Source organism: Rhinatrema bivittatum, chromosome 4, assembly GCF_901001135.1.
Source record: "Rhinatrema bivittatum chromosome 4, aRhiBiv1.1, whole genome shotgun sequence".
NCBI lineage: Eukaryota > Metazoa > Chordata > Amphibia > Gymnophiona > Rhinatrematidae > Rhinatrema > Rhinatrema bivittatum.
Genome location: NC_042618.1, coordinates 438243986 through 438271897, shown reverse-complemented (window position 1 = coordinate 438271897; position 27912 = coordinate 438243986). Strand labels below are relative to the sequence as shown.

Here is a 27912-nt window from a genome sequence, read left to right as displayed (position 1 = left end):
AATCCTTCTGGACTTTAAAAAAAAACAAAACACTTTTTTCTATTTGCTCTTTATCTCCTATTGGGCCTTTATCATTTTCCCTACCCTTATCTGACCTCAAGATCTGTTATCCAGCTTGGGAAAATAATCAAAACTTGGTACTTCTACCCACAGAGTTTGCACTAGTAATCAAAGCAAAAGTCCACACAGGCTTTTGCTCTAATTATTGTCCCAGTAAAAACTACCCGTAATATTTGCACCCACTTTCTTCACACTTTTTTCATCAGAAATTAGGAGAATAGGTTTGAATAATCAGACATATGAGGTGAATTTTAAAAGAGTTACTGGCGTTAAAAGGCCCACATATACACATATCTGGGCCGAGTGTGAGCAACTCATATTTTAAAATGGCCCAGTTAACGCATGTATATGCACATACACGAGCAACACAATGAGCAAAAAATGGGGCGGGGTCAGAGAATGTCAGGAACATTCCTGGATGGGGTCAACATTTACATATGTAAATCTGTATTTTAAATCTGGCAGCTGCAGTGTGCAGTGGGGTTGTTAGCCGTGCATATTTATTTCTGCTCTTGATGAGGTGTAAAACTGTATACATTTTCTTTTAGACCTAAAATGACTGGGTGAAGGGTCTGCATAAACTGTGGGGAGGGCAGGCTGAAGAACCAAAGGGTCTGGATGATCTGGAGATAGAATGGTCAAACTGGTGGATTAACTAGTAACACTGGGAATGTCCTTTATGCGAGCATGTTTTATAATCCGCTTACCTGCGTGCGGTAAAGCTGACAAAGTCCTAAGAAGGATATGCAAACTATGCTTGCTCGTGGAACCACTTAAAATTAGGAGCACACATATTGGTTTATTTTAAATCATGCGTGCACGATTTAAAATTCTTGCAAATTTGCGCTCACACGCTCATATGTACATATACAGGCTCCCGCGCGCTCATTTTAAAGTTACTGTCTATATGTGTACTTCCTCTCTCCACCCCTAGGAATGACTCTAGGATTTGTGGGTAAAAGTATATGCATTAAAAAAACAAGGAACATGCTGCAGAGAGGTTGGGAAATATTCAAAGCCCTCCCCATGGATAGTGGTCCTATGATTGTCTTTTCGTACAGAAGCCTGATCATTTGAGGATTCACTATGGTTGGCAAGCCTTTTGGAGGAGGAGGGAGCACAAATGGAAATGGGGTCAGAGTGGTGTTTGGGTGGATCCTTGGACACTGTGGCAGCTGACCACACCCATGGGGGGCAATCCCGTGAGGGACCACAGTGTCAGGCTAAACTCCGGACAGACAAACACAGATTTGAATCTTTATTAAACAGTTTATGGAACCACCAGAGGTGGCAGTAGTGAGTAGTGGTTGTAGAGCCCGGCTGGGCGCGTCTCTCACAGAACGCTGGAACAGCGGATCCTCTGAGGAGCAGTGCTGTAGTGGAAAGAGACTGAGAGATAAGAGTACACAATAAGATTAGCATTCAGAGTCCCAATAGAAATAGGAGAGCTCCGAGACAGAGAGAGCAGGCCCTCGAAGAGCGAGTACCTGATCCCTTAGAGCAGAGAGACTCAGTGGTATTGTACTCACTAGCAGTAGCAGAGATTCCACTAGACGAGAGTTCTGGCACCGGAGCAGAGAGCAGGCCCTCGAGGAACGAGTACCTGATTCCGGCAAAGCAGTACTGTAGAGAGAGATGTTTTCTGTACTCACTGATGGTGACTATAAGTTAGTTCTTCCAAGTACAAGGGTAGAAGTAGCAGGCAGTGACACAGGGAACATGGGCCCTTGAGGAGCGAGTACCGGTTTCCTAATAGCACCTGAAAGAAGCAGCGGGTACCCCGTTAGCAACCCCGAAGGGTAGTAAGAGTTCCAGGTAGAACTGGAGTGGCAGAGTAGCTTAGGAATGGAGAGCGAATCCCATCCGTATGAATCCTGTTGCTAATTCAACAAGCTAGCAAATACTGTAGGCAGATATACCCTGGAGTCATGATGTCAGAACAGGGGGACGCCCCTGAGGTTCGCGCCAACGTAAAGATAAAGATGAGGGCGGCGTGTGCGCACGCGCCCTAAGAGGTACCTTGAAGGAGAATGGCGAGAGGCAGCACCAAAGCCAGTTTGGGGACGCCAGAGAGAATGGCAAGCAGACGCCGCCGCGGCCATCAGTCCAAGGTGAGTGGGAGGATCCGCAAGTAGAGAGAGGTAGGCAGGGCAAAGCCGTCGAAGACCGACGGACACAACACTTATTTCTCTGAATTGTCAGAGTTGTATCTACATATTCCTATTTGGCTGGAGCATCATTGCTTTTGCGGTTTGATGTTTTGGGGGTGACATTATCAGTTTTTGAATGCTACCTTTCAGTTGGCCACCACGCCCAGGACCTTCTCCAAGATCCTGGTGGTGGTAGCAATAGTGTTGAGATAAGATGGTATTCTGGTCCACCCTTACCTAGACATTTGGATAATTTGGGCCAAGGGCATGGAGAGAGTCTTCAGGCCTCACGTAGGGTGGTTTCCTTGCTGCAGTTTCTAGGTCAGGTAGTGAACTTGACCAAGAGCAAGTTACAGCTGTCTCAAATGCTGGAGTGTTTTGGTGTTCATTTCGACATGAAACAAGGCAGGGTGTTCCTGTTGGATGCCCGCATTCAGAAATGGATAGCGCAGGTGCGGCTATTGACTGAAGTTATTCGCCCGGCAGAATGGTCTTACCTGCAGGTGTTCGGTTGATGGCAACCACCCTAGAAGTGGTTCAATGGGCAAGAGGGCATATGCATTCTCTTCAGCACACACTGCAGGCACGATGAGGTCCACAGTCAGGACTTCTTGATGTTGCTTCATCCTAGAAGTGGTTGAAAGCAGATCATCTAAGGAAGGACCTTTTCCTATGAACTCTGTACTGATTGATACTCATGAAGGAGGTGAGCCTCCAGGGTTGGGAGGCTCACTGGACTGCAGAGGAGTCTCTCTGGATCATCAATCATCTGGAAGCATGTGCCATTCAGTTGGCATGCTTGAGGTTCATTGACTGCTGGCAGTGCCAAGCGCTCCAAGTAATTTCAGACTCTGCAGTGATAGTGGCATGCATCAATTGCCAGGAAGGCACCAAGTGTTACAGGAAATAGTCCAGCTCTTGGAATGGGCAGAAGTACATCTTCAGGAAATCTCCGCCTCCCACATTGCGGAAAATGAGAATGTAAGAACCAATTTTTTTCAGAAGACAGAGTCTGGATCTAGGAGAATGGGAATTGTCGTACGAAGTATTCCAGCTCACAGTGTGCCACTGGGGCCTACCATTTATAGACTTGCTAGAGTTATCTCTCAATGTGAAGTCCCTCCCCTTTTTTAGTTGCAGGGGATATCTGAAGTCCTTGAGCATCGACACTCTCGAGCAGAAGTGGCCAGAAGACAAGCTTCGGTATGTTTTTTCCCCTGCCCATGTTTTGCAGAGTGATTATAAGCTCAAAGGACACACAGGACTGGTGCTTCTAGTGGTTCTAGATTTGCAGAGGCTCCTGGCGGACTCTCCATTTCGATTACCAAGCCACAGGAACCTGCTTCCACAGGGACCTATTCTTCGTGATGGTCCATTGCAATTTTAATTTTTAGTGTGGTCTTTAAAAGGGTTCGGTTGCGGAAGCATGGAATCTCCACTGTGGTGAATCTACCTTGCTGTGAGCAGCACAAAGGTTCTCTCCTCCTTAGATTACGTTTGGGTTTGGAGAGTATTGAGGCTTGGTGTGAGAAACGAGGCATGCTTTCTCATTCAGTTAAGATCCCACTCATTTTGGAATTCTCACAGGATAGGTCACTTAAGGGCATGGCCCTTAAATTCTTAAATTCTTGAAGGTGCAGGTGATGGCTCTCACCTGTTTTCAAGGGTCAGGTGAATGGTGGACCTTTGTCAGACCATCTGGATGTGATCCCATTTTGTAGGGGGTGAAGCTTCTTTTTCCTCCCATGCAGTTGCCGATACCCTCATGGAGCCTTAATCTAGTTCTAGAATTTTGGCAAATTCTACTTTTCGGCCTCTACATAGCCTCTTCTTGAGGATAAAGTCTTGAAGTCAGTATTTCTCTGGTGAATTGTTCCACGCATCGGGTCCGATCTATGGGCTCCTTCTTGCCAGGAACCTTTCCTGAGGGTAGCTCCAGGGGCAGTCCAGCTTCCAACTGTGCTATCCTTTTTTGCTGAAAGTGGCGTCGGATTTTCATTTGAACCAATAAATTTCCTTGCCAATGCTGGACAGTAATAGAGATGTGAATGAATATTGGCTATTGAGGACCTTGGAAGTTTAGAGGTATCTGATGCGGTATTGGAGGTTATTAAAACCTCGCAGGAAAATTGACCATTAACAGCTATTAATCAAGTTGACTTAGAGAATGGCCTCTTCTACTACTGGCATCAGTAGCATGGGATCTTCTTAGTGTTTAGGTACTTGCCAGGTTCTTGTAGCCTGGTTTGGCCACTGTTGGAAACAGGATGCTGGGCTTAATGGACCCTTGGTATGACCCAGTATGCAATTTCTTTTGTTCTTATGTTCTTATGACCGCCTGTTTGTTCTGCACAGTGGAGGTAAACTAAATAGGGTGAGCTGGCGAAGCAGGCTACAGTAGCCCATTGAGTTAAGGAGGTTATCATGGCCACACATGTGGAAACTGAGTAGCCAATGCCTAAACAGATTAGGGCTCATTCCACTAGAGCTCAGACAATGTCATGGGCAGAGCTTCGATTGTTGTCTCCCATTGAGATTTGCTGAGCTGTGACATGATCCTCCTTACACATTTTCTCCAAGTATTACCACCTGGATGTGCACGCCTGGGAGGATGCAGCCTCTGTGTTTGCAATGTTGCTTGGACTGTGGGCAGCCTCCCGCGCTGTCCAGGAGTAGTTTTGGTACACCCATCTGGTAATGGATTAACATGTCTGAATGCTGAGAAAAGAGAATTACTATTTACCTGATAATTTCCTTTTCTCCAATGAAGATAGGTTAATCTACCTTCCTGCCCTTGGCTGCCGGTTGGTGGTTCTATTGTCGTCCTGAGTGGCTGCATGTCCTGGGATAACTGGTAAGTGTCAGTTTTAGTCCTTAGATTATTGATGTTACACTCTTTAGCTGAGCTCAATGTTTCCTGTTGCTAAGTGCTTGAATGGTTGTCACTTAATGTTTATAATCAAATATTGTTAGTTTGACCACAGTTGGTTTTTGCAGAGAATACTGGCGGGCTGATGTCAGAGTAGGGGTATATATACCATGATGTCAGCTTTGCTCCTTCTCCATCTGCTGGTAGAGGTTCATAACCCACTGGTTGTGGATTAACCTGTCTTCATTAGAGAAAATGAAATTATCAGGTAAGTAGTAATTTTTCATTACTTTTATTTCAAAACCAGAGCAATTAGCTTGCTTTCTATCTACATTAACAAATGTTTAAAAGTTAAAGACAATCCCCAGCTTTCTCCTTTTGGAATCTGTGGGCTAACCTGAAATATATCTGTGGAGTTCCATGACTTTACAGTAATTAGCAGTATTTGTTACTGTTTCTGTAATATCATTGTGGCCCTGTGTAACCCTGTGAAGAATAAAAATACAAACCCCAAGTGCCATCAGAACAATGCAGTGATGGGAGTTAGGGAAAGAGGGTGAATGAGTGGCATATTGAAAGTGTCACCTAATGAAAGTCGAACAAGAGATTGTGAATTAGTTTAAAAGAAGCCATACTTTCTGTTACATTGATACTTTTCGATTTTTTTTACTCCATTAAAACTTAACATGGGCCTGTTCCACTTAGGCCTGGATCCCTCTCACCTGTCTTTCTCTCCTTCTAGAAACCCATACCTCCCTTCCCCTACCACATGTAATTTGCTTGAAATCAGCAACCAGAAGATATGTGGAACATCTTGGCCACAGCTTTATTAAATACAGTATTTCAAATCTACATAACAAAACATTATATCATGACATACAATTTTAGATCGTGGGTGACGTGCAGCAATCCATTCAAGTCTGAGGGGGAGGAGACTGTAAAAGCTCTTGTGTGAGCAAGTATGCTCCCCTTTTCTTGACTTGGGATCTTCAAACCTTGAGGATAGGCACATGTCTCTTTATATTCTAGCAGTGGCAGCCCGCTGGTCACTGAAGCTTGGAGGTGAGTGCATTTCTCTCTAGCGGAAGCCCATCCTTCTTGTCAAGGCTCCTGAATGGCTATAGATCCTCCTTGGGCCATTTTAAAGTCAGAGAAGCATCAGTGTCCCAGCCGCAGAAGCTCAAAGATGAAAACATCCTCATTTTCTAATGTCTGTACACATATCTATCCTCTAAGACTTTGTCAAGGGCTCCAGCAGTGATCCCTCATTTTCTGAGTTCTCGCCCCTCAGACTGCTGCAGCCATAACCCAATTACCCCTTGTAAATTCAGAGTTGAACAGATCCATTCTTATGTCTGACAGATGTACACTGTAGGGTCTATAAATGCAAGCACTCCCCACTGTTCTTTGTTAAACTCTCTTATGAACCCATAAAATGTAAATGAGTGGTCAAATATCCATGAGCAGGGTAATTTTAAAAGCCATTTCTATAGGTAAGACAGTGCTTTGCACATGGAAATGGGCTTTTAGAAGGTTGCCCTCCCTGTATGCGTGTAGATCTACTAAGCACCAACGTTTGCTTGTAATAGGAGGAGGCATTCCTGGGAGCAGGATTGGGAAGGGCTTTGCACTTATGTGCATACATTTGAATTTACAAAAGCATGCACATAATTTTCCATGGAAAAACTCCTGCACAAATTAGCTGGTGTAAATCTGTACAGGTAGTTTTCCCAAGTAACTTTCAAAGTGAAATTGTGTTGTAATTTTACTTTGAAATTTAGTGTAAAGTCTGCAGGTTCATTTTATTTTCTTTTTTTCAGATCATTCATTTTTTTCTTTTTTTTTTCATTTTGTAGCCTTTTTTCCTTTGTTTTGTTGTTTTTATTCATCTCAGAAAAAAGTACACGCTATTCGTAAATAGTGTGCACACTATTCATGAATAATGAATGAACCGAAGAATTTAGAGAATTTTATTTGGATAAAGGTGGCTGAATAACTTTAATCAGGGATATTCAGCAGGATGTTTGTCATGCTGAATATCCTACATAACTTATCCACTAAATTTAAGGACTAGATAAGGACTTTGTAGAAATATTATAGTAGCCATGCACTCTTGCATTGTTTTGCTAATATCAGGCAAACTGTATAGCATGAATTTAGCTAGATAAGTTATTGGTTCTTAATTTTTTGAATATTAAACTCTTTGTTCATATACAAGTTATTAGTAGAGACGTGCATTCGTTTTTGCCGAATTGGAAAATTGCAACGAAATTGTCCAATTCGGCATGTTTCAGGGAGCCCGAAAAAAATCAGGATTTTCCTGTTTTTTCGCAAAAATTCGTTTTTCCGATTAGTGCGCACTAACGGGAGTCAGTGCACGCTAACTCCCCGTTAGCGCGCACTAACTAACAAAAACTAACTAACTAACGAAAACTAACAAAAAGTAACAAAAAGTAACAAAATCTAAAGGTTTTTGTTAGTGCGCGCTAACAGGAGTTAGCGCGCACTAACGGGGAGTTAGCGTGCACTAACGGGGAGTTAGCGCGCACTAACTAAAAATCGATTTTTCACGAAAAAATAGACCCAAACCGAAAAAAACGACATTTTCCATGGCGGCCAAAAAACAAAGAACGACACGAACACAAAAAACGATACACATCTCTAGTTATTAGTATATGACTGATCCAGATGATTTTACAAGTACGTTCAGATCCTATAAATCATATATTTTGTTGCTGCTTTATATTTGCGTTTATGGGTCTTTATTTAAAGCAGGTAAATAACCAATGAGAGAAACATCTAGGATTTCCCCACTGGTAAGCTTTTTTAGCAAATCCAACACCCTACCAAGTTCAAGTTTATTATTTAAAACTATCCAGCTACAATGGTAACAGCTCAAAGTACTAAATTCATCTTTTTTTACCATAAAACAGTGGTCTGATCAAAATTATCGAAATCATGTTATCTAAATGTGAAATAATTTTTAATCACATTTTAATATTATTTGCGTATGTATTCATTTGTTTGCTAATGTATACTTGCATTTCAGGCACATCTAAAATTCTGAGCTATACAATGTTTAACACCAAATAGCTTTTGAACTTCTGATAATTTTTATCCTTGCATGGCAGCATCTTTAAGTATTTTTCTTTACACCAACTCTGCTCTACTCACATCAAATTACAAATAAACTGAATTATATGATCTATAAGGTTTTTTTACATTTCCTTAGTAACAGAATGTTGATCATAGAGAGTTTACAAGCAGAGCTCACTGTGTATGTTTAGCTGTATATGCCATTATTTTTATTATTGCTGAAATACAGGATTAACCTTAGTTAATATATTTCCAAATCAGTGTGTTACAATCCTTCACTTATATTTAGCTATATTTTAATGTTTATTTTATTACTTATTTTCAACTTTTAACTTGTTTTCATCCCTTCAAACCCTTGTTAAAACATGTAAAGCATTAAAAAAAACTCGTATTAATCTCCGCCCAGATGAGACCAAAAATCTACTCTCTTATACCCTAAAATAATCTCACCCTGTTGTGTATTGTGAAACAACAATTTATTAAAGAATAATTTGTTAAAAAATAATTTATTGCGGAATGGGGTAAGTTTCATATATTTTGATGCATGCCTCCATGGCATTGCTTCAATTTTTGTATTATAATCATCAACTTATCACCCTCCCACTCGCTTTTTTATTCAACTTTTTTTAAATATTTAAAAAGGTGATTATGTGTGAATCAATCTATCCTCTTAACCATGTCCCAAAATCCACCTAAAAAATGTCTCCATCAAAATTAGAAAATTTGTGTTTCAATTTCCACTGTTGGTCCTTGCTATTTTTATATTTATTTTATTGTGAAAATCAAACTATGATGTTTTCCACTCTTATTCCAGTCCTATATTGATGTTTTCACTCCTGTCGGGTAATATTTTTTCTTTATCCATGATCACGTTATTCAATCCGAATACTTCTTTATTATTAAACTTTGTTTCTTCATCAATTCGTTGGAAATAATTGAATATTCACTTAGTCTGAAGACATAAATCTTATATCATTTTCAAATAAACTTTTACTACCACCTGAAACTGTTTGGTATATATGCGGATCTAATATCACTTGAACATGACAGAGTAAAATTTCTCCTTTCAAAAACGCCAATCAAATATTGCAAGTCGCACAAACTTATCTCTCGTATGCTCCCTAGAAGGTAGGTGCCTTTTTCGCTGCCTATTTTGCTCCCAATAGCTACACCTCCTACGGTGGTGCTATTAGGTGCAAAACCGGCAGCGATCACACCGGAACGGTGTGATCACTGCTGGCTAGCGCAGGCCCGCCCCCCGTTTCGGCCCCCCGCCCCTCATCTTCTAAAGTATCGCAGGCCTGAGAAAATGAGGCCCTTTGTCAAATGCTTTCTGGAAATCCAGATACACTATATCAATTGGCTCAATTTTAACCACATATTTATTTATGTCCTCAAAAAAGTAGCAAATTTGTGAGGCAAATCATCCTTTGGCTACATCCATGTTGAGTTTGTCCCATTAAACTATGCTTATCTATATACAGCAATTTTGTTCTTTAAGATAGTTTATACCATTTTGTCTGGCACAGTCGTCAGACTCACTGGTCTGTAATTTCCTGGATCACCTCTTGATCCCTTTTTAAAAATTGGCATTACATTAACAACTCTCCAGTCTTCAGATACCATAGAAGATGTTATTGATAGTTTACAAATTTCCAATAGCAGGTCTGCAATTTCATTTCTCAATTCTTTCCGCACTCTGCGATTTATACCACCTGATTCAGGTAATTTGCTACTTTTTAGTTTGTCAATCTCCCCTAGTACATCTTCCAGGTTCACTGAGATTTGTTTCAGTTCCTCTGAATCATCACCTTTGTATATCATTTCTGGCATAAATATATCTCTTGCATCTTCCTCAATGAGTATTGAAGCAAAGAATTAATTTAGTCTCTCTTCTATGGCTTTGTCATTCCTAAGTGCTCCTTTTACCCATTGATCATCTAATGGTCCAACTGACTCCCTTGCAGGCTTTTTACCTCTAATGTATCTGAAAAGTTTTTATTATGAGTTTTGGCTTCCACAGAAAACTTATTTTCAAATTCTCTCTTTACCTTCCTTATCAATGCTTTGCATCTGACTTGCCGGTGCTTATGCTGTTTCCTATTTTCTTCATTTGGATCCCTTTTCCATTTCTTGAAAAATGTTCTTTTAGATATTATAGCCTTTCTTATCTCACCTTTCAACCATACTAGTAGTCGTTTAGCCTTCTTTCCACCTTTTTTAATGCATGGAATACATTTGTTCTGGACTTCCAATATGGTATTTTTAAACAACATCCATGCCTGTGCTAAACTCTTAACCTTTGCAGTTGCTCCTTTCAGTTTTTTCCTAATTATTTTCCTCATTTTATCATAGTCCCTTTTTGAAATTTAAATGCTATGATAGTAGATTTCTTTCTTTGTGCTTCCTCCAGTTATTTTATTTTTTTATTTATTGATTTATACATAACTTTAGACAGGAATCAAGCCAATCTAGAATGGGTCATAAACAAATTGGAAGCAATAGAAACATAGGCTAGGATAAACTCATTATCCACCTAATTTCAAGGTAATTATTTAACCCGGTACAAAGAAATTTAGGAGATCCAAGGGTTACAAAGAACACACTTTTAACCATTAGGAAAAAGAGTAAAAGAAATAAAGGGAGATAAAGAATATTATAAATTATATCACCATAACAGAATTAGGAAGCACTGTCAGTTACAGGGGTATCGAATGATGACCTGAGCACCTAACTGCCTAGCCTCCTGACACATTCCTATAAACTAGGGATGTGAATCGTTTTTCAACGATTAAAATTATCGTCCGATAATGTTTATATCGTCTTAAATCGTTATAGAACACGATACAATAGAAATTCTAACGATTTATCGATAAAAATCGTTAAATCGTGTTAGTGCGCACTAACGGGAGTTAGTGCGCACTAACTCCCCGTTAGTGCGCACTAACTCGATTTAGTGCGCACTAACTGAAAATGATACAAATAAACACTTTCCAGGTCACTGAAGGTCAGTTAGGAATGAATATGTGTTCCTATTGGCTGGCTGCCCTCTTATCTATTGATGTTACCAAGGTTACCACTGAGGTGATGGTTGGGGGGATGGGAAATGGAACTGGAAACTAACGAACACCAACAGAAAATGAAACAAAGTGTTCACACTTCCCAGGTCAGTAAAGGTCACTTAGGAATGAATATGTATGTATGTATTCCTATTGGCTGGCTGTGCTCTTATCTATTGATGTTACCAATATGGTTGGGGGGATGTGAAATGGAAACAGTTGGAAGCTTGACAAAAAAAGTAATGTAATGATCAGCACTCACGTGACTAGAACTTGTTTGTTTATTATTTTTGTTAGCAGGCACCTGAAATGCTAGTGCATGTTGAATTTGCCAATCACTGCATTTTAGAAAGGTGGTCCTGGCTGGAACTGTACACAGTTCAAATATATGTAATTGATTGTTGGTAAGTGTATTTTTTAAGTAGCCACACTGGCACCAGTATGTTTACTTTTCCTCCTACTTAACTCACTAGCTCAGCTTTGTAAGAAGGGCTTCTCTGCTTGTGTGTTGTTTTTGTTTGGTGTGAGGAGAGCAGAAACATCAGATCTTTATTCAATCTACTACAGTCATCTCTTACAGTGCCCTATCCCTATTAATACCAGGAGTGTTGTGATCTTCCTGCACACAGTGCCCTAACCCTGATACCAGTCTGAGACAGCTCCCTCCCTGCATTACTAGTGAGAGGCTGGCTTCACAGACAGGGGGGAGCTGCCTGACCCTCACTCCTGACTTCCCCCATGTCCCAGCTAGTGAATGGTGTGTGGGTGAGGGGGGGGGGGGAGGATGGTGAAGTCTGAGACAGCTCCCTCCCTGCATTACTAGTGAGAGGCTGGCTTCACAGACAGGGGGGAGCTGCCTGACCCTCACTCCTAACTTCCCCCATGTCCCAGCTAGTGAATGGTGTGTGGGTGAGGGGGGGGGGGGGGGGAGGATGGTGAAGTCTGAGACAGCTCCCTCCCTGCATTACTAGTGAGAGGCTGGCTTCACAGACAGGGGGGAGCTGCCTGACCCTCACTCCTGACTTCCCCCATGTCCCAGCTAGTGAATGGTGTGTGGGTGAGGGGGGGGGGGAGGATGGTGAAGTCTGAGACAGCTTCCTCCCTGCATTACTAGTGAGAGGCTGGCTTCACAGACAGGGGGGAGCTGCCTGACCCTCACTCCTGACTTCCCCCATGTCCCAGCTAGTGAATGGTGTGTGGGTAAGGGGGGGGGGAGGATGGTGAAGTCTGAGACAGCTCCCTCCCTGCATTACTAGTGAGAGGCTGGCTTCACAGACAGGGGGGAGCTGCCTGACCCTCACTCCTCCGGGGTATTGTGATCTTCCTGCACACAGTGCCCTATCCCTGATACCAGGGGTGTTGTGATCTTCCTGCATGCAGTGCCCTATCCCTATTAATACCAGGAGTGTTGTGATCTTCCTGCATGCAGTGCCCTATCCCTATTAATACCAGGAGTGTTGTGATCTTCCTGCATGCAGTGCCCTATCCCTGATACCGGGATGTGTGCAAGAAGATCACAACACCCCCGGTATCAGGAATAGGGCACTGTGTGCAGGAAGATCACAACACCCCCAGTATCAGGAATAGGGCACTGTGTGCAGGAAGATCACAACACCCCTGGTATTAGGGATAGGGCACTGTGTGCAGGAAGATCACAACACTCCTGGTATTAATAGGGATAGGGCACTGTGTGCAGGAAGATCACAATACCCCTGGTATCAGGGTTAGGGCACAAGTTCTAGTCACATTGACTGATCACATTACTTGTTTTGTCAAGCTACCAACTGTTTCCATTCCCATCCCCCATATACTGTCAGTAGGAAACTTGGTAACATGAATAAATAAGAGGGCAGCCAATAGGAATACATATTCATTCCTAAACTGACCTTAACTGACCTGAAAAGTGTCAAATTGTATCATTTTCAGTTAGTGCGCACTAACTCCCAGTTAGTGCGCACTAACGGGAGTTAGTGCGCACTAACTCGAGTTAGTGCGCACTAATCGGAAAAAACGATTTTTAACGATTTTTTAACTAAAAAATCGTGCCTAAGACGATTTTCTTGCCCTGCCACACGATTTCTATCGTTAAGACGATATGGAAAACGATTCACATCCCTACTATAAACTTCTTCCTACGTATTTGGGTAGTTCTACTGATGTCGGGATATATCCAAATCTTCTAACCATAGTATAATTTATCCCTATTACATAGGAAAAGCCTTAATATAGAGTCCCAATCAGTGGAAAAACCAAAACTAACAAGCAAAGTTCCATGGAAATCCACCAGGTCTTCCCCCGATGTTTCTAATAGAGCTGAAAGATCGACATCTCCAGGGTTCTGTGACTGAGTGACTGCAAAATTAACATTTTCTTTCTTCTCAGTTGAGGAAAAATATATTTTAGAAATGGGTGGAGTTGCATCAGATGGAAAATGCAAAATATCCATCAAATATTTTTTTAATTGATCATGTGGAGATATTAAGTTTACATGGAGAAAATTTAACACTCTTAGATTTAAATATCTAAGGGAATTTTTTCATATTCTCCATTTTTTTTAAGCCACTAGTTCTTGAACTAAACCACTCTGGGTAGATTGCAGCTGAGAAACCCAAGAGTCCAAATCATTAATCCTGGAAGTATGGGAACTAAGTAATGAGTCCATAAGTTGAATACGTTGTTGTGTATCAGTCATAACTGAGGTTAATGTTGAAACAGATGTTTCAAGAGAAATTAAAGCACTCCACACAGCATCTAAAGTAATAACCTGTGGTTTAAGTATTTTCAACTTTGAAACAGCGCTTACCGCACCCTCCTGGCAGGATTCTGGAATCCTAGAAGGAGAACCTGCTGGTCTTCTCACCCATCGTGAGTGGAAACTGAGGCACCAGGGCCTAATTGACTTAATTCATTTATATTAGCCTGCCTCAACGCCGGCTGAAACAGGGAGCCTGCAGTGCCTCCAGATACAAGATCCACGCCAAATGCTCCGGGGTCTGCCTCAGCGGTCACCTTCTCTTCCGGCAGCAACTGTCATGAAGGCAGACCCAGTCCCCAATCTGTGTCGTGGAATGGAGGAGAAGGAGTCATGGGAACCCCAGGGCTCAACGATGTTTACATGTCCAGCAGAGCCGGAGTGTGCTCCTCCCCGGGATCCGCAGTGGACCTCTCTCCCGGAGATGAAATATTTAACAGGGTGAAAAAGCCCGCAATAGTAGGTTGAGTCGAGGCAGGTAAGGGGGATGCCGAGGATTCCACTCGAATCCCTCCTTTCCTCTTAGTATGTGGCATTGAAATTAAAAAAAAATAAACCAGCGAGGAATGTGAGCGTCAAACACCCCATTCTCACTTCAAAGTGCCATCTTGGATCTCTTCCTCCAGTTATTAAGTCAAATTTGATAATGTTGTTATCACCATTGCCAAGTGGCTTCAACATTGATACCTCCCATACCAAATCCTGTGTTCCACTAAGGACTAGATCTAAAATAGCTTCCTCTCTTGTTGGTTCTTCTACCAGCTGTTCCATGAAGCAGTCATTTATTTCATCTAGGAGCTTTTCTTCTTTAGAATGCTCTGATATAAAATTCACCCAGTCAATACTGGGGTAATTGAAATCACCTATTATTACTGTGCTGCTGATGTTGTTACCTTTCTTAATTTCTTTTAGCATTTCATTGTCTGTTAGTTCATTCTGGCCAGGAGGACGGTAATACACCCCCAGTTACTATTTTATTCCCATTATCACCTGGAATTTCTATCCATAAAAAATCAACATTGCATTTTATTTGCTGCAGAACTTTTATCCTGTTTGACTTAGTACTCCCTTTAACGTATAGTGCCACCCCTCCACCAATTTGATCCAGCCTATAATTTCAATATAATTTGTACTCTGGTATCACAGTGCCCCATTGGTTATCCTTCTTCTACCAGGTCTCTGAGATGCTAAATATATCTACCTCTTCATCCAGTTCTATACACTCTAACTCTCCCATCTTATTTTTGAGATTTCTAGCATTTGGTATATAGACATTTCAAAGTATGTTTCTTATTTGTATGAATAATATGCTCATCAGTTGATAGTGGTAATTTGGAATCTTTCTGCACTTTACTTAAAGGAGCCTGGTCCCCCTTGGCATTTATTGCAACCTCTCTACTGTGCTGCCCTATTTTCCTTATTCTCTTAGTATCCTTCAAAGATACATCATTCCGAACCATACGCTTCTTAGCAACTATCGGCTTTCTACTCTCATCTAGTCTAAAAGCTGTGCTATCTCCTTTTTAAAGGTTAGTGCCAGCAGCCTGGTTCCACTCTGGTTAAGGTGGAGCCCATCCTTTCAGAATAGGCCCCCCCTTTCCCAAAATGAAGCCCAGTTCCTAACAAATCTAAAACCCTCTTCCTTGCACCATTATTTCATCCACACATTGAGACTTTGGAGTTTTGCCTGCCTCTGGGGTCCTGCACATGGAATGGGGAGCATTCCATGTGCAGGACCCCCTGAGAATACTACCCTGGAGTTCTGGATTTCAGCTTTCTACCTAAATTCCTAAATTTCACCTAAGGAACCTCCCTCATGCACTTTCCTATGTCATTGGTACCCACATGTACCAAGACAGCTAGCTTCTCCCCAGCACAATCTAAAATCCTATCTATGTGATGCGTGAGGTCCACCATCTTCACACCAGGCAGGCAAGTTACCAAGTGATGCTCACCTCCATCAGCCACCCAGCAATCAACCTTCCTAATAATTGAATCACCAACTATAACAGCCATCCTAACTCTTACCTCCTTGGCACATGCCCCTGGAGACCTATCCTCTGCGAGAGGATGGTACATCATCTTGAGGATTGCTTCCTGCTTCATCAAACTGATGTTCCCCTTCCAAGTGACCTTTCTCCTCCAAAGCAGCTCAGGGGCTACCAGATTGGAGGTGGGGCTTCTCTACTATGTCCCTGAAGGCCTCTTCTATATAGCTCTCTGTATCCCTTAGCTCCTCCAGGTCTGCCACTCTAGCCTCCAGAGATCAGACTCATTCTCTGAGGGCTTGAAGCTCTTTGTACTTAACTACACATATGACCTCTCACCAGCTGGAAGATAATCATACATGTGGCACTCAGTGTAAAAGACTGGAAAGACTCACTCTCACTGCTGGACTACTTCCTGCATCATAATTTTGTTGAAAATACATTGAACTCTTCTGCTCAGTGTGTAGAAGCAGCCAAGAAAGCAAATAGAATGCCAGGGATGTTGCACTGGAGGTGGATCCTTGGGCTGAGGTGGGGTTGATGCAACCCGCAAGAGAGGGCCTGCAGGTCCCCACCATCAGCACGTGGAGAGAGCTGAAGCTAGAGGCCACTGGAGCTTCACCTATACCAGCCTATGTTCCCCTCGAATTGAGCCTTTGGGTACCAGGGCCGGCAGGACATAGGCGGGACTCAAGATAGAACAACAAAGGTGAACAGTTCAGCAGCCAGCAGGTGGCGTGGTGTTATCGCTTCTGTGCAAGGGTTGAGGTTTTACACGCTGAAGGTTCTGATGTCAGCATCCGGGTCTACAGCCAGGTTCTCGCCGCGGGCCCTTTAAAAGTTCTATTGATGTGCGTGTGCCTAGGGAGGAGTGCGGCGCTGCTGGCAGCGTCTCTCCGCGATCCCCACGGAGAGGCCCGACAGATGGAGGCATCCTGGCTGGAAGTCCCAGGAAGTGGAGCAGGGCTGGAGGTGCTGATAGGAGCCCGAGGTCGGAGTCGGTGGCTCACTGCCACAAGCGAAGGGGAACTGGAGCCTGGCAATTGCTTGGAGAGGTGAGAGGGCCGCACCGTGGGGCTCCCGCAGGCGGCGAGCGTAACAAGGGATTCTTAGGAAAGAAATGGAGAATAAAACAAAGAATATCATTATATCTATGTATCGTTCCATGGTTCGACCTCATTTTGAGTATTGTATGCAGTTCTGGTCACCACATCTCAAAATAGATATAGCAGGAAAGGTACAGAGAAAGGCGACCAAAATGATAAAGGGGATGGAATGGCTTCTCTATGAGGACATGCTAAACAGCTTAGGACTCTTCATCTTGGGGAAGAGATGGCTGAGTAGAGATATGATAGAGATCTATAAAATAATGAGTGGAATGGAACGAGTAAATGCTAATCAGTTGTTTACTCTTTCAAAAAGTACAATGACAAGGGGACACTCAATTAAGATACTAGAAAATACATTTCAAACTAATAAGAGAAAATATTTTTTACTCAACACATAATTAAGCTCCGGAATTCATTGCCAGAGGATATGGTGAAATCCATTATTGTAGCTGTATTTAAAATATGTTTAAACAAGTTCCTAGAGGAAAATTCCATTAACCATTATTAAGTTAGAGTTGCAGAAATCCACTGCTTATTCTTGGAAAAAGCAGCTTGACATTTGTCTTCCCCTTGGGATCCTGCCAAGTACTTTTAACCTGGCTTGACCACTGTTGGAAATAGGATACTGGGCTTGATGGACCTTTGGTTTGACCCAGTATGGCAAGTCTTATGTTCTTAAAAGATTGGGAATCCCTGTACTCTACATGACTTTTGACATTTGGAGTATACCCAAAACTTTTGTTGCTGTTTTTGTTTGTTTATTGTTGTTGCTGCACCCAGTGGGCCGGATTTTAAATGCTCTGCGCGCGTAAATCCGGCTGGATTTACGCAGGGCCCTCGCGCGCCGGCACGCGCACAGCCCCAGGACGCGCGTAAGTCCTGGGGCTTCGTAAAAGGGGCGAGGGAGGGGGCGTGTCTGGGGCGGGACCAGGGTCAGGGGACGGTGAAGGGTGGGACTGGGGGCGTGGTGCCGGCCCGGGGGCGTGGTCGAGGCCTCCGGACCAGCTCCCGGTTCGGGTGATGGCGCGCCAGCAGCCTGCTGGCGCGCGCAGATTTACGCCTACTTTCAGCAGGCGTAAATCTGGCAACAAAGGTAGGGGGGGGGCTTAGATAGGGCCGAGGGTGTGGGTTAGGTAGGGGAAGGGAGGAGAAGGTGGGGGGAGGGCAAAGGAAAGTTCCCTCCGAGGCCGCTCCGTTTTCGGAGCGGCCTCGGAGGGAACAGGCAATGCGCGCTGGGCTCGGCACATGCAGGTTGCACAAATGTGCACCCCCTTGCGCGCACCGACCCCGGATTTTATAAGATACGCGCGGCTACGAGCGTATCTTATAAAATCCAGCGTACTTTTGTTCATGCCTGGTTCGCGAACAAAAGTACGTGCTCGCGCAAAATTATAAAATCTACGTCCCGCCCCGAAAACGCCGTGCGGATCGGGCCCGCCCCCTCGACACGCCCCTGACACGCCCCCCTCGGAAAACCCCGGGACTTACGCGAGTCCCGGGGTCTGCGCGCGCCGGTAGGCCTATTGAACATAGGCGCACCGGCGCGCAGGGCCCTGCTCGCGTAAATCCGGGCGGATTTACGCGAGAGGGCTCTTAAAATCCGCCCCTATGTGTCACGACACATTAGTGTGTTGCCTGCAGTGGCAGGTGTGTCGCGCAAGCCTAGCCAACTTCGATGAAAGTTTGGGCTTTTTTTTCTAGCGATTCACTTTTCTTTTTTTTTTTTCAGTTCATGGGTTGCTTATTATTGGGCAATTTTTGCTGTCAATCGTGTTTTTTCTGGGCTTGGTGGATGAGACTTGAGCCCAGCTGTCCCTGTCATTGGCTGCTGCTGCCGATGAGGCCTGGCCATGAGGAGAGTACAAAAAGAATAGATGCCTTAATCTTTTTCAATACTTTATTGATGCAGAGACGTTTCAAATCAAATGCCCGACTCAGGCCGAGTTTCGCAGCTTGTAGCCGCTGCCTCAGGGGCTCAAAACTTCAAATCACTGATAATGTATAATCCACTCTGATTAAACAATATGCCATCGATGAATAAACGACTTGAAAGCAAAAGGTCCAGATCAGATTTCGATCTGGACCTTTTGCTTTCAAGTCGTTTATTCATCGATGGCATATTGTTTAATCAGAGTGGATTATACATTATCAGTGATTTGAAGTTTTGAGCCCCTGAGGCAGCGGCTACAAGCTGCGAAACTCGGCCTGAGTCGGGCATTTGATTTGAAACGTCTCTGCATCAATAAAGTATTGAAAAAGATTAAGGCATCTATTCTTTTTGTACTCACCTGACGGTATCATAGATCGCCTACCTCTTTGCTTTCTTGGACCTGGCCATGAGGAGTACTGACTGCAAGCAACAGTGTCTGGTGATCATGGAAGGTGTTATGCACCATGGCAGGCTTGAACCCTGAAGGGAGTGAAGCACTTAACTGGCAACAATCAAAAAGAAGAGCTACATGAGTGTGTGGGGGACAGACATGTGCTTGGGGGGGGGGGGGGGGAGAGATGAGTGTGTGGGGGACAAACGTGCTTGAAGGGGAGAGAGATGAGTATGTGGGGGAGATATGAGTGTGTGGGGGCCAGACATGTGCTTGGGGGGGGGAGATATGAGTGTGTGGGGGCCAGACATGTGCTTGGGGGGGGGGGGGGAGAGATGAGTGTGTGGGGGCCAGACGTGTGCTTGTGTGGGGGACAGACATGTGCTTGGGCTTGTTCTTTTGGAAAATAGCGCTTGTTTTTTCATGAAAAACTGGCAACAATCAAAAAGAAGAGGTACATGAATGTGGGGGTAAGGCATGTGCTGGGGGGGGAGATATGAGTGTGTGGGAACCAGACATGTTCTTAGGGGGGGGGGGGAGAGATGAGTGTGTGGGGGACAGACGTGCTTGAGGGGGGGGGGGGAGAGAGATGAGTGTGTGGGGGCCAGACATGTGCTTGGGGGGGGGGGAGAGAGATGAGTGTGTGGGGGCCAGACATGTGCTGGGGGGGGAGAGATGAATGTGTGGGGGACAGATATATGCTGGGGGGAGATAGTGTGTGGGGGCCAGATGTGTGCTTGGGGGGGGGGGGGAGAGATGAGTGTGTGGGGGGCAGACGTGTGCTTGTGTGGGGGACAGACATGTGCTTGGGGGGGAGAGATGAGTGTGTGGGGGACAGACATGTGCTTGGGCTTGTTCTTTTGGAAAATAGCGCTTGTTTATTCATGAAACACTGGCAACAATCAAAAAGAAGAGGTACATGAATGTGGGGGCCAGACGTGCTGGGGGGGGGAGATATGAGTGTGTGGGGGACAGACATGTGCTTGGGGGGGGGGGAGAGAGATGAGTGTGTGGGGGCAGACGTGCTTGGAGGGGAGAGAGATGAGTATGTGGGGGACAGACATGTGCTTGGGGGGGGGGGAGAGAGATGAGTATGTGGGGGACAGACGTGCTTGGAGGGGAGATATGAGTGTGTGGGGGCCAGACATGTGCTTGGGGGGGTGGGGAGATATGAGTGTGTGGGGGACAGACATGTGGTTGGGGGGGGGGGAGAGAGATGAGTGTGTGGGGGACATACGTGCTGCGGGGGAGATAGTGTGTGGGGGACAGACAGTTTGTTTTATTATTGTTACTCATAAATTATAACAATAACATTAATCTTGGAATATTATATATTTATAATATAAAGGTTTTCATGAGATAGGTTGTGTCCTAAAACATTTTATTTATGTATATATTTAAGGAAACATACATAAATTGTCGAAATACGTTTCGTTCATTTAACCTTTAACCTCTGGTTTGCAAGTAGACTGAATTACTGTGTCGTGAACTTATGTTTGTCTAAAATGTGTGTCATCAACATGAAAAGTTTGGAAAGCTCTGCCCTAAGTCAACTTGATTAATAGCAGTTAATGGACTTCTCCTCCAAGAACTTATCCAAACCTTTTTTGAACCTTGCTACACTAACTGCACTAACCACATCCTCTGGCAACAAATTCCAGAGCTTAATTGTGCGTTGAGTGAAAACAAATTTCTACGATTAGTCTTAAATGTGCTACTTGCTAACTTCATGGAGTGCCCCCTGGTCCTTCTATTATCCGAAAGTGTAAATAACTGATTCACATCAACTCGTTCAATATCTCTCATGATCTTAAAGACCTCTATCATATCAGTCCTCAGCCGTCTCTTCTCCAAGCTGAACAGCCCTAACCTCTTCAGCCTTTCCTCATAGGGGAGCTGTTCCATTCCCTTTATCATTTTGGTTGCCATTCTCTGTACCTTCTCCATCGCAACTATATCTTTTTTGAGATACGGCGATGAGAATTGTACACAGTATTCAAGGTGTGGTCTCACCATGGAGCGATACAGAGGCATTATGACATTTTCCGTTTTATTAACCATTCCCTTCCTAATAATTCCTAACATTCTGTTTGCTTTTTTGACTGCTGCAGCACACTGAGCTGACGTTTTCAAAGTTTATCCACTATGATCCCTAGATCCTTTTCCTGGGTGGTTGCTCCTAATATGTAACCTAACATCGTGTAACTACAACAAGGATTATTTTTCCCTATGTGCAACACCTTGCACTTGTCCACATTAAATTCCATCTGCCATTTGGATGCCCAATCTTCCCGTCTTGAAGGTCCTCCTGTAATGTATCACAATCCACTTGTGATTTAACTACTCTGAATAATTTTGTATCATCCGCAAATTTGATAACCTCGCTCGTCGTATTCCTTTCCAGATCATTTATAAATATATTGAAAAGCACCGGTCCAAGTACAGATCCCTAAGGCACTCCACTGTTTACCCTTTTCCACTGAGAAAATTGACCATTTAATCCTACTCTCTGTTTCCTGTCTTTTAACCAGTTCGTAATCCATGAAAGGACATCGCTTCCTAACCCATTACTTTTTAGTTTTCTTAGAAGCCTCTCATGAGGGACTTTGTCAACTGCCTTCTGAAAATCCAAATACACTACATCTACTACTTCACCTTTATCCACATGTTTATTAACCCCTTCAAAAAATTAAGCAGATTTGTTTGGCAAGACTTTCCTTGGGTAAATCCATGTTGACTGTGTTCCATTAAACCATATCTTTCTTTATGCTCTACGATTTTGATCTTTAGAATAGTTTCCACTATTTTCCCAGCACTGAAGTCAGGCTCACTGGTCTATAGTTTCCCGGATCGCCCCTGGAGCCCTTTTTAAATATTGGGGTTACATTGGCCACTCTCCAGTCTTCAGGTACAATGGATGATTTTAATGATAGGTTACAAATTTTAACTAATAGATCAGAAATTTCATTTTTTTTAGTTCCTTCAGTACCCTAGGATGCATACCATCTGGTCCAGGGTATTTGCTACTCTTTAGTTTGTAAATCTGGCCTATTACATTTTCCAGGTTCACAGTGATTTGGTTCAGTTCGTCTGACTCATCACCCTTGAAAACCATCTCCGGAACTGGTATCTCCCCAAGATCCTCATTAGTAAACACGGAAGCAAATAATTCATTTAGTCTTTATGCAATGGCCTTATCTTCCCTAAGAGCCCCTTTAACCCCTCGGTCATCTAACGGTCCAACCGACTCCCTCACAGGTTTCTTGCTTCGGATATATTTTAAAAAGTTTTTATTATGAGTTTTTGCCTCTATGGCCAACTTCATTTCAAATTCTTTCTTCGCCTGTCTTATCAATGTTTTACACTTAACTTGACAATGCTTATGCTTTATCCTATTTTCTTCCAATTCATCCTTCCAATTTTTGAAGGATGTTTTTTTTGGCTAAAATAGCCTCTTTCATCTCACCTTTTAACCATGCTGGTAATCGTTTTGCCTTCCTTCCACCTTTCTTAATGCATGGAATACATCTAGACTGTGAGATAGAAAGGAACATGTTGGAACACATACATAAGCCACAGCAGAATATTCATTTTCAGTATAGCTATTCTGCCAGCCCAAAAAACAAAGTAGTCATCCTACTCCTGCAGATCCCTCTGTATTTTCTGTACCACTGGTGCCACATTGAGTCTGTAAAGATCAGCAGGATTCTTAGCAATGTTTTTTTTTTTTTTAATTTAGATTTATATTCCACTTTTCACACTTTTTTCAGGGCTTCAAAGTAATGCCTAGGTACTTGATGCAATCTTTTACTATCTTAAAATGAGAGAAGCTTAGGGAAGTGTCTTGTTCTGATGCCACCCCTATAAGAAAGACCTTGGACTTGTGAAAATTAACCTTATATCCAGATAGCCTACCATACTCAGTCAGCAGTGAAAGATGTTTGGGGCGTGAAGCCTTGGAGTTTGAGAGAAACAAAAGTACGGTACATCATCAACATATAAAGAAATAACATGATCAACACCCTCTGCCCTGATCCCATCTACTGTGGGACAGTACCTTATTTTTTATGCTAGCACCTCAATTACCAGATTAAATAGTATATTAAACAGAGGGTACCCTTGCCTGGTACCGCTTACAATTGGAAACAGGCTAGATCTGCAACCATTGGTAAGCACCCGAGTACTAGGTGCATGATATAGAACCCAAACCCAGGAGCAAAAGGGGGGTAGAATACCAAATTTTGCCAGGACAGAGAAGAGAAAGGGCCATCTGATCCTGTCAAAGGCCTTCTTTGCATCCAAGGTCTCCACCAATCCTCGGATCCTATCCTTGTTGGCTAAAGAAATAATATCAAGCAACTGATGTCTGTTAACAGTTGACAGATGCTCCTTAAAGAAGCCAGTTTGATATGGCCCAATCAATTACTCCAGTACCTCTTTGCGTCAAAGCTGCAGCACTTTTCCAAGATTTTTATATTCGTGTTCAAAAGAGATATTGGACGGTAGGACCCTGGATCAAGTGGATCTCTTCCCTTTTTATGTATTAGCAATATTGTAGGCTCCAGATGCTGGCTATGTGTCTCAGGAGCCTGTTGTAGGTGAGCATACATGCTTAACAATACGGGGGCAAGATCTGACAAAAATTAAGGGGCAGGGCACTTGCAGTTCAGAAGAGCCATCATTGCCTTCATAATTTTAGTAACCAAGATAGGCACTGCCAATCACTCAAGCTGTCTCTCAGTAAGTCCAGGGAAGGAGACATTTCTGAGTAGGTGTTAATCTCTTCCAATCTACATTCTTTGTGTGCTGAGTACAACTTTGCATAGAAATAATGAAACATATTGTTCATTTCCTCAAGCTTCCTGGTTCTGTTTGTCCCTGATGCTCCTGATATTCAACTGTAATGCACTTTTCCTTAATACCCTGCAAGCAGAGCACCAGTCTTATCTTCATGCTCGTAAAATATCTGCCTCATGAACCTGAAGGCTCTCTCAGTACCTGCTACCTGAAGGTGCTGCAGTGCCTCTCTACAAGACTGGAGCTCCTTATATATCTAGGGAGAGCAACATGCTTTATGTCTGGTTTCCAGGTGATGGATCTGATTTTCAAAGGACTTTTTCCACTATGATGTATCCTATTTAAGTGACTAGCAAAACTAATAGTTCTGTCTCGCAACACAGCCTTGGGAGTTTCCCATAAAACAACCGATGTCTGAGCAGCTCCTTCATGAATTTCCTGAAATTTCTGAATCGCTTCACCTACCAAATATCTACAGTACCTGAATGTAATCCACTTTGAAGCACTAAAAAAAAAAAAAAGTTTGAAAACGGAATATACATCTAAATAAATAAAAATAAAATAAATACCATGGTGTAAAAACATTAATTTCCTTAAAGGGACATATTGAATCTCCACATTTTGACTGCTCCTGTAGTTTGAGAAATATATATATAGGAAACAAGACTGGGTGGTGGTCAAACAAGTGACATGTCAGTATGTCTACCCGGCTCAACACCTGAAGCTTTGCAATGCATAAGAAAAAATCAGTGCAGCTGTTCAGGTTGTGCCTTTGGGTAAAAATGTATAGTCCCTTCCCGATGGGTACTGTACCCATCAAACATCAATCGCCCCCACTCATCACATCAAAAAGCACCAGCCATCTGCCTATCCCGTATCCCATCCAATCTGAGATGACCTGTCCTAGACTGGGTCCAGGCAGGCCTTCTAATCCCCTCCCATTTTCAGGGGGGACTAAGAAAAGCTGAATACAGCTTTCAAGGTGTGGATCTCACCAGAGACCCGTACAGAGCTAATGTTACTTCCATCTTTCTAATAGTGATACCTCTCTTTATGCACCCATGTATTATTACCTTTCCCAACTATTTGGTCATGCTGACTTATTACGTTAAGGTGATTTTTGATTGTGCATCAACCTAAAATCACAAACTGGAGAGATGAATATTTGTAAGACTCCAAGCCCCCTGTGACCCAGGAGTTTCAGATGACTGTGAAAAGTTCACAATCTGCCTGTGGCATTAAGAATCTGCCAGTCACTGTACTGGATCAGATGATATGGGGACATGTGTGTGTATGTGCATCTGTGAAATTTTAATTTATTTTCCATCTGTATGTTTATCATGAAAATGAGACCATTCTGTAATTCATGATGAGGAAACTCAAAAATATTATAGGTAGATTGCATCATTTAAGGGTTCATTGAAGAATGGCCTAAAATTAAAATGTATGTATATAGATGGAAATAAAGTCATAAAGTCCCTCCTGTTTTCACATACATAAAACCTATGATTCCTTCCAAAATAATCAGATTCAGCTGATGCATAAGTTTTACTTTGATCCCTCATAGGTGTTTCATGAACTGTGAACTGTTCACAATTTTGCAAAGATTCCAGATTTGGGATTTTTAAAGAATTGCCCTCATCTCTAATCACACTTGAATCTGTCCCCTCAGCTATGGCTTATCAGACATTCAGAGTGCAGATTTTCCCCAACTTTAATTTTTTCCATCTGCATCACATCACACCACATTTTCATCTGCCGGCTTGTTAATCTGTTGAGGTCTTATTGAATGGTTAACCTGTTCTTTGGTATGTCTGCATCATCTACTGTTTGTCGTCTACAAATTTTGCCACCCAGACATCTGTACTTTTGTTTAGGCTATTGAAGTACGGTAGTGACATTACTAAAGCTGAAACTTCAAATCCAACCACTGAAAAAGTGATAGAAACTCATTACAATGTAAAAGTCATTTAGTAGCCTAGCTGAAATGAGTTCCTTTTTGTTTATGATGACCAAGTTCCCACATCACTAAAATCTGCATCATCATTAACACTTTGGTTGGCTGTCTTGGCAAGATGGCCAAAGACTAAGAGGGCAGAAACAACTTCTTAGCTTTACAATGACACAGTGAAGTGAAATATGATTCAAAGTAAAAAAAAAAAAAAAAAGAGAAAATACTAAGTAAGGTAGTCAAATATAAAATGCTGTGCTACGAAAAATGTATTAGATTTCTATATGACAAGCTAAATAAACTACCGGTATGTGTTTTGTAGAAGTAGCAGCTTAAGCTCTTCAAATACATTACAGTTCAAACTTGCATATGAAACATTACATTATATCTAAATTACATTCCTTTTTTTGTTTTTTTAAGTAGACAGATTTCATCTATACAAGGATATATAACCTTGGTAAAAAAAATTTAATGATAGAAGCAAAAATTTATGGGAATCTAGTATATAAATTCTGAGTACATTTTCTTAACAAATTTGAGTGCTTTAGTTACCATCTTGAAACTGTCTCTATTTCCAGCAGGCATGGTCTAGACAGCATTTTTAAATCATTGTATATCTATAAGAATTTAATGTGAGTTCTATTTGATTTTCATTTCTTTCCTGTTTTTTTTCAGACTCACACAACTATATAATGTACCAAAAGAAAATGTACATTCATCCTCAGGTTTTCTAAGTTTAGAAGTATTGAAATAGGAATCTGCATTCATTTGAAATGAATGAGTACAACACAACAAATGAATTGTTGTGGTTGAGGACCCAGTTAGGCTGGGAACCCCTACAGGAACAGTCCAGAGCTACAGGGCAAGACATAACTAAGGCCTGGATTCATCATTCATTTAAATGTGAACCGGAGTGATATGTATTGTATACAGGAACTTCCGGTATAAAAAAAACCAAAAATAAATAAATAAATAAATCATTCATCGCTGAATGATGAATCCAGTGAAAACGGGGGCAGGGGGACGAAGGGGGGGGGGGGGGGGGGGCAGGCCTGCAAAAGTCCACAGCCTTCGCACCACCGCGATGTCTTCGCTGCCTGCTTTCACACCGAATAGCGCCACCGTGAAAGGTGGTGCTATTCGGCACGCTACTGCCAACGATAACATTGGTAATGTTTTTGGCAGCAGCGAAGACACCGTCGACTCCTCCCTCCCCCCTCCCTGACTCCTCCCCTCCCCCTAATTAGCATTATATCGCATGCAAAAAGTCCCTTTTCACATGCGATATGGCCTTATCACGTGCATTAGGGCCCTAACACACGCGATAAAGCTTTAGTGAATGACCCTATAAGCTAGAAAATCTTCAACCTATACCAGCCACCTCCCCCGCAGGTGGAGCCCTTGGGTTCTGGCGGCCGGCAGGACTTAAGACAGGGGCTTGGACTGAGGCTAGTGCTGGACTGAGACTGGAGTCAAGGCAAGGCTGGAACCATAAGCAGGCATGGAGTCTGGAAACCAATGCAGGGAGGTGTGGCACACTGAAGCAGGCTGAGACACTGGAACAAGCTGGAACACTGGAGCAGATTGAGACCTGGAACACTGGAGTAGACTGGGACACTGGAACACTAGAGTAGGCTGGGAGACTGGAGCAGGACAGGGCATACCAGACAACTTCTAGACCAGACAGGTAACACAAAGGCCTAGGGAGGCCACTGAGCAAGGCAAAAGCAGAAGGCCTAGGGGGGCCACTGAGCAAAACT

General features: G+C 42.9%; 1 pseudogene; it reads left to right on the top strand.

The window, feature by feature from the left end:
• The window catches only part of LOC115089436, a 1328227-nt pseudogene that overhangs the window by 182013 nt on the left and 1118302 nt on the right, over positions 1-27912 (top strand).